The sequence below is a fragment of the Strongylocentrotus purpuratus genome, unplaced genomic scaffold (assembly GCF_000002235.5).
Source record: "Strongylocentrotus purpuratus isolate Spur 01 unplaced genomic scaffold, Spur_5.0 spur5_scaffold_18, whole genome shotgun sequence".
NCBI lineage: Eukaryota > Metazoa > Echinodermata > Echinoidea > Camarodonta > Strongylocentrotidae > Strongylocentrotus > Strongylocentrotus purpuratus.
The window spans coordinates 24,566,688-24,575,257 of record NW_022145603.1 but is presented as its reverse complement, the minus strand read 5'-3'; the positions used below and the strand labels follow the sequence as shown (position 1 = coordinate 24,575,257).

General features: G+C 38.5%; 1 pseudogene; it reads right to left on the bottom strand.

Annotated features, from left to right (window-relative positions):
* LOC115918758 overlaps positions 1–5,371 on the bottom strand; it is an 8,971-nt pseudogene extending 3,600 nt beyond the window's left edge.
* Between the last annotated feature and the right edge of the window lie 3,199 nt (positions 5,372–8,570).

The following is an 8,570-nucleotide window of genomic DNA, read 5'->3' as shown; positions in this document are numbered from 1 at the left end:
TGCCGGCGTAGTAATTGTCCGTGGACGTCGGAGCAAATGTCGCGTAGCAAATGTAACAGAGCAATTGACGATTTTTGCAGAGCATTTGTCACCGGAACAATCGTCGCCGGAGCATGTGTCGGGTTACCCGTTTTTGTGTTGCTTTTTTTTCTTTCTAGATTGTGTGTTACATTCGTATTGTTGATTTTATTCATAAGAAAATGAACTGATTACCCGGCCTAACAGATTTTTTTTTGTTATCGAATCCCTACATGAGATTATAAATCCAGGACCTACCTGAATAGACCAGTTCTGATCCGTCAGCGCAGTCGTCTCGTCCCCAGTGCGTATATACAGTGCCACCTGGCGTAGAAAGATGAGAGATGAAATAACTCAATACTTTGATTTTAATTAGCGTACAAAGAGTATCGAAATGCTAATGTCATACTCGCTCGTCGTCCAGGTTACTGGTTCTAAATATCAGACCCTGCGCATGCATGAGGTTCACCGCGAAATCATTCAAGCATCGATCTGGATCAGGGCAAATTCAGTGTTTAAGGCTGGAGAGATCACGTCCTGGACCATTGTGTGGCAAGAAATTGTTTGGAACCAGCAACCATAACGACTTGGCAAGTATGACGTCACACTTCGGTACCTTATTCATGGTTCTAGGACACCTTTCCCCCTGGAAAACCACCGCTAGGATAACCACCCTATAGGACGACTACCCCCTAGGGCAACAACCCCGGACAACCACCGCGAGACAACTACCCCTTAGGACAACTATACCTCCTAGGAGAACTACCCTCTGGACAACTGTCCTAGGGGTAGTTAGTTGTCCGGTGGTAGTTGTCCTACGGTGGTAAACGTCTTAGAGGGTAGTTGCTCTACAGGGCAGTTATCGTAGGGGCAAGCGCGGATCCAGGATTTCTTAGGGGAGGGGGCCCAACTTTTTTTTTCTCAAATTTTTGCTCCCGAAAATTTGAAAATTCGAAAAGTCGCTCAGTGGGGGGGGGGGGGGGTACTTGCCCTAGCGGGTAGTCGACCTAGAGGGTGGTTGATCTAGAAGATTGTGATCCTCGGGGTGATTATCGGGGGGATGTCCAGGGGGTGGGTGTCCGGATACGCTTAATCATATCCCCGCTGATTCAACGTCATACCCAAATGTATAACGCATGATAGTTGATGGAGTTAAAAAATGACCTTATACTTGTATATTTAAAAAGATACTTTCCATACATTATGACCCCTTTTTTGCATAAAAATGGGCTGTAAATATGCACATGTGTAAAAATTTAACACTTTGACATGTTCGTGTTTTCGCATTTACATGTTTTCAAATGTCATGAAAATATAAACCTCTACTTGAAATTTCTTATTCTAGCAAAAATACTCACTCCACCCCATACAACAAAAACGCAAACGTTTCAGTGTTCGCGAAGATCCCGAAATGCCATCCCCCCCCCCTTTTTTTTAAAAAATCCTGAGTCTGCCCCTCATTATTACCAGCTGGTGTGAGCGAATGGTGGCCGAGGAGGATTCGGCTCAGCTCTTCGATTCCTGTCGCAGCTTCGGACTCGTTCGTGAACGTTGTCGCAAGAGCCGAGAGTGATAAATCTCCACTTCGGCGGTTCCGATTGGGCCAGTGGTTCCCTGGGCTATCTCCGATCGTTTCCGAACCGGATTCGTGTGAGGGCTGGTCATGTGAAGTAAAGAATAAAAAAGTTGATTGCAATATTGAAACGTATACCAGACTTTGTGTTGATTTAATCTGAAAATGACATGCAATATTTCATAGATCTTTTAACAATTATTAGACAATCTTATAAAGAACGAATATTTATGATTGTTATTGATGCTATACGTGATGCATATTCTTTGTTAAATCCAAAGGCAAAAGTGACGGCTGTATATCCCTGTATATTGTTAAGCGTCCAGGCACACTACTCCCCCATCATACGTACCCATGCGCTAGCTAATGACAATAGGGACTTTTAGATTGAGTGGACGAGAACACGACGAACGCCGACTGATCATGCGTGTCAACGTACTCAACTGCCCATGTTGACTACAATTAGAAATCTTTTAGATTGCACTCGACGATATACATGCATGCAGGAAGTAACACTATGAACATGACAGACAAAGAAAGAGGACAAAATATACAGTTCTTCATTCTACCCACAACAATTGCTGTGGTAGAACATCCCTTCACTGCTATTATGTAAAAATGTGTAGAACAGGTGAATATGCATGTGACACCTGTTTTTACACATTTTTACATAATAGCAGGGAAGGGATGTTCCTTTGTCTACCTGAGGAACTGTAGATTTTATGCGCACGAGACATATACTAGTACCATACTAGATTTAGGAAAATCAAGGTTGACGCATTCTCGATCGCCTACTGAGATGACGTGACGCATGCGCAGTGCCTTAAAATGACGTCACACGTTGCAGTCAAAACTGTCGACGTGCAAATCTAAAAGTCCCTAATTATTACAGGTTGTATACTGTAAGTGTAATGTAGAACTTATTGTTGATGTAATAAAATGTCGAAGGTTATCATAATTTCATTTCATAATTTATGTAGTCCTAGTAGGCTGATGACGTTTGATGAAGAAATAACAAGACAAAATCAAATTATAGATATTGTTTACCTGCAGCAATGGAATAACTTGTCTCAATTCACTCACTAACTCCCGGAAATTTCTCGAAAGTTCTTCCAGACTCGCTGAGGTCGAGGCGTCACCTAATGATGAATTAAAACGGATGGAAAGAAATTCAAATTAAATGATACTTTGGATGAGGTGTCGTGCATGGTGGAGTGATTCATTCATTAAAGAGTTGAGGGTTCGAATCCCAGCCGGGCACTAACGTCATTTGGCATGACATTAATCCACATGTGGCACTCTCAGTACCCTGTGTAAGATGTGAATTTCTGTTTGCTCATAATGGTGCCTAGCTTGAAGGCTCCAGAGGGAGTTAAGAATGTGCATACATTGACCGGGATTATTATTAATACAATCAGCAACAACAACACAAGTTAGCTCTCTATACTGTTCAAAATGTTCATATAAACCGTCAATAATATATAATAAAATAAAAGCATATCAAATGAAAGAAAATTACCACTAATATCAATGAAGATCAAGTTTTGAACTTTATCGCTTGGATTGCGGAAATAGAGAAAATAGAGCAAGTAGATATTTAAATGTTGATGGATACTATACGTGCGTCTGTAAAACATTCTTGTTCAATAATTAAAACAAAGAATGATTGATTGATTGATTGATTTTTGTTCGCCAAGCTTCCAACATACAATATACAAGAATAACAGAGTCAGCTGGAACAAGATAACCCACGAAAGCTCGAGAGCTTATTTTCAGTGGGGTCCTCGACAGACATGTACAACATTAATGAGTTAAAATAGTAATATTTACAGATGCAGATAAGAAAAGAAAAAACTTATACAAAAAAAAAAAAAATAACGATGATAATGATTATAACAACATTAAACTGATGATAAAAATGATAAGAGGTACAAGAAGAGGAGGAGGAGGAGAGGAGGAGGAAGAAGAGGAAAATAATGATGAATATGTAGAATCAATGATGAGGGTTGAGCTTTGATTGTCAACAGCAATCTCAGGAATGCATGGCTTCTGCTGAACTTTGGAACAGATTACCTTTAAATGTAAAAAACTGTCAAACCTTTAACCTATTCAAAACTAGTCTCAATACACATTTATTCAAAATTGCGTTCGATGTTTAATTAACTCTATTCACTTTGACGTGTATTCCATATGTATTGTAATTTGTATGTCTATTTGCATTTTTAGTTTGTATAAGATGTAATTGTATATCAGTCTATTTTGTGTGTATAGCGCTTAGAGACTTCGGTGGTAAGCGCTTTATAGGTAACGTTTTTATTATTTATTATTATGGTTTTGACACGCACAGTAAAGTTGCCTCTTCTTTCCACCGAAGATGGTGAACCAGCCATACAGGCCTATATGTTACCTCTAATGACCATCAACATTTGAATGGACGGATTGACGCCCGATATTTGTACTTTCATTTCAGATACTCATTTATTGTTAAATGGATATGTTCACGTATGCATGAATGATATGATTCCGATTGCAAACCGTCTTAAAATAGAATTCATTTATGTTTATTTTGATGAAAGATAAGTGTTTACAAGTATTTTATTTGAAAATCTTAACCGTCTAAGAAGTGTTCACTCTTTCTTTCTTTCTTTCTTCTTTCTTTGCTAAGTGTAAAGCATTTAGAAATATCGACTGCTAGTATAGTGAGACCTATTTAATACAGAATATTTTTATTATTTGAGCCCTTTATTTCGTGATCCAGTCATAGTCTAGAAACACACATCCACACATTAAAGCACCATTTATGATACCATGAAAGGAGACAAAATAATCCCCATCGCATAGAAGAGGGGAAATAAAGTCAAGGTTTGAAGAAACCTTGAATAAGTGAATAATATACAAACATATAAATACATAAAAAATAAATATATAAGTACATAAACACATAAATACACGAATACCTAAATACTACACAATACGTAAATACACAAGTCTATAAATACATAAGTACGTGAATATATAAATACTTGACTACAAGCAAAAAACTAATGAATGAATAAATAAACAAATAAATAAATGGAAAAATAAATACATACATAAGTCCAATACGCTACTCTATATATCCTAGAGAAAATCACTATTAGATCACGCAATTACGTCGTCGTAATGTTTACACATTTCAATAGGTGAAGATCAAGGCTTATGCAATTGCCTTAGGAGGAGTTTTCGAAAGCCTTTACCATGGTACGTGTAGATAGCAGATAATTACCTCGGCCCCATTTAGTGTTATTTAGGGCACGCGTATGCATGTTCCCTCCTTTTAAAAACACCCCCTAAGTCCGGTGTGTAAAGTCAATACGGGCCGGATTTTTGTGTACTACGAGCCGGACTTTGGTGCGTGAAAAGTACCCCTATACCAGACATTTTGGGAACACGCATGCGGTCTCTCCGACCCCGGAGTGGGGGGGGGGGGCGGGATATAATTACCTTGTGTGACGGGTGAAGACGCAGCGAGACAGAGAATGGATCCCAAGAAACAGACGAGAAAGTATGATGCTGCCATATTTTTCTTCTTCTTCTTCTTCTTTTTCTTCTAGTAATCTTTAAAAGGCTATGCAGCCTGTCACGGAGATGAACTAAATATTACAAGTGGTGTAAGGAAGACAAATGAGGTATAATGAGATAAGGCTTCGGGGATATAGTCCCTGGAAGTTTTCTAGCTGGACTGTCAGCGTGCACTACAATTTGTTGGAAGGCTGTACCGTGCACTCTGCTTGCTGTCAAACGGATAGTGGAATGCCCTGATGAGCGGACGTATATTTATAGAAGGTACACCCCCGCCCGCGCCAGCTCCATGGCGCACGCACACACACATTGATTGTATGAACGGTAGAAATAGGGAGAGAGAGAGAGAGAGAGAGAGATCTGTGCGTTTAACGCACGGATTGGCTCCACGGGCTTTCTAAATGATGACGTCATCATTTCCGCGATCCAATCAAAAGACAGAATACGGGGGGAAGTTGTCTGTGATACATGACTTTGTATAAGAGGAATAAATGAAAGTAAATGGATAGATGATCACATGCGAGGGAACAAGTCGGTCGAGTGAAGAACCTATATCATCCTTCCACCTTGTCCGTCATTGTCTTTTTATCGATTTTTCTCTTTCTATTCTTTCTTGCAATGATCGCCACTGCATGCGATATGAAACTATAAGTAAAGGAGAGGGCCATCCTGATATTAAGTTGTGTTCTTAATTAGTGATAGAGGACCTTAAGTCGTCGGTCCTCTGGTTGCTTACTAAGAAGCATGTATGCTTCTTAGCAGTCAGGTGAAATAACCACCACTCGGCCACCACTACATTATATAAGTAACAAGTCAGTACAAATTTTGAGCAAACGCCAATTTAAAATAAGAAGGATAATGTAGGTGCAGTCAATCAAACAAAAATTAGCAACTCTGTGACTTATCTAACGAGCTCGCCTCCCATTTGCTCTGTACTAAAAACAAACAAAAAACAAAGGCAATCCCTATATTAAACATGTCTATTCCGTCATCAATAACTAACAAAATGAAAGTTTATGACATTTTTTGTACAGAGCAAATCGAAGAGGAGCTCTCAAGTTACGCCCCAGTTTTGCTAATTTGTGTTCGACTGATAACATAAATTCTTAATTTTCCTACTTTTAATCGGATATTGCTTAAACTTTCACCGATTGGTCTCTCATTTTCTTTCTTTATTATTTATTTATTTGAACATATTTCATCAGAATAACAAGATCAGAAAGAACTGGTTTACATCTTTTCTGATTTTATCAAAACCGAGATGATATCAGGGTACACTTCCCTATATCAGTATACATACAGGTATAACCAGGGGTGTGCATTACGGATCGTGTGTTTTCCTGTTATTCCAAAATGTCCTGTTTGAAACTTAATGAATTGTTATCCAAACTCTGTATAAGTGTGAAATATAGTTGATGCAACAAAGAGCGAGTGAGAGCGTTAACCTGATGGTGAGAGAGAAAAAGAGTGAGAGAGAGAGAGAGAGAGAGAAAGAAGAGAGAGAAGAGAGAGAGAAAGAGAGAGCAAGAAAGAGAGAGAGACAAAGAGGGAGAGTATAGTCGCGGTTTTCCTGCAATGTGTCCGCCTATAATATTATTGTTGGTTTCGAGGTCCGATTTCTTTCCGCATATTTTCTCTCTATTTTTCATTGTAATAGTTTATTCCCTTATTTTCCATGGAATTTCCCGCTTTTTCCCACCCGCTGCTCATCTCCGGAATTGACCTCTTTTCCATCCTGTTATTAGATTGTCTGGTGTGATGTAAACATTAAAAACCTCACAAAACAAGGACAAGCAGTGGCATACTCAAATAATGATAAAAGCGGGAGGGGGCGTCAGGGACCGGGTCTGCACGCTTGCCGGAGAAACACTTCATTTAAAAAAAAAATCATTCTGTAAGTAATTTTATTTTCTTGTCCTCCAAACAAGGCCACATACTCTCCTTCTTTGTATTGATGTTCACTGCCTCTCCTTCCTGTTCTTCTCTTCTTTCATCTCCCCTCCTCCTCCTCCCCTTCTCTTTCTTCTCCATCGTCTTCTTCTTCGAGTCCTTCCTCTTCCGCTCTATCTTTTCCTCTTTCTTCTTTCTCTTTCTCTCAAAATATTAAATATTTCGCCCACAGCGCCTCAATGAAAAGGATACAAATTTCTATTTTCATATTATTGAGATTCTCTGAAAAAGTTATTGAGAACAAAATAACCTAACTACCATGTATTTCAATTGTGTGAAAACAATCAAAGATACGTTTTTTTAAACGATTCCCCCCCCCACATGGATTGTAACGATTCCAGACTCATTATTTCATTTTTGTTGAGTTTAAACAACTTCAAAACATCGAAACTGTTCTCCCATATCCCAAAGACAAAATATAAGAAACCAACCGCTTCATTTTGGGGCCAACCTATTTTCTGATTTTCCCTAGATTTGCCTGATTCTTCTCGATTCAGTTTGTAGGCGAAGTCACAGAGCTGACCGTACCATGGACACTAACTCTGGACCAACTCATATCTCCCTTGTTGTGGAAAAATAAAATATCGTATGATCTCATTTCTAGGATAGCAGGAACCTAGACGAATACACGTGATTTAAAACATGTACCATTTATCTAAGGGCTTTAATTTGTATGTCTATTTTGTCCAATTTCATTTGAATTTCGAGAGTATTTTCTCCGCTCATTACATCTTATTATCAATAACAGTGCAACAAAACATTTCCCGTTAGAGCCCTATAAAACTCAATCTGAAATATAAACATTCTCTTTCATTTCAATTTGTTGTTTCCACTAATCAGATTTCATGCATTTTAATGTCTTATACCTAAACTCAGCGGCGTACGCAGGATTTTTGAAGGGGGGGGGGGGGGGGGGTTAAAATCGGGGGGGGGGGGGGGGGGGGGGGGTAAGAGGACACTTTTTTTTTTGGTCTCGAAATTGAAAATTTGATATTTTGCTCCGTTGGGGGGGGGGGGGGGGGGGGGGTAAGGTCAACTTTCTTAGGTCAGCCATGGGGGTAAAAAAACATTTTTTTTAATTTTTTTTAATTTTTTTTAAATAATTATAAAAAAAAAAAATGCGTACGCGCCTGCCTAAACTAGTAATGACAACTGATAAATATTATATTACAAATCCTATATAGAGAAAAGTGAAATACTGAAATACATGTACAGATGTTTAAGATTGATTATAGCTGTTTTTTTTTTTTTTTAATGATTTATGAAGTTATGTAAACACAAATGTCATTTTAATTATTTCAAGTGAGGCATAGGGTATTTCTGTACGAAGCAAAAATGCCTGGCTGCGATTTTTTTTTAATGAAGATAATCATCGAATTGACTTCAATTGTTATTGTCAATGAATTTTTTTACCGCAATTATTGAAGTATGAGGCACAAGAAATAAAACTCCCAAGCCAAATAATGAA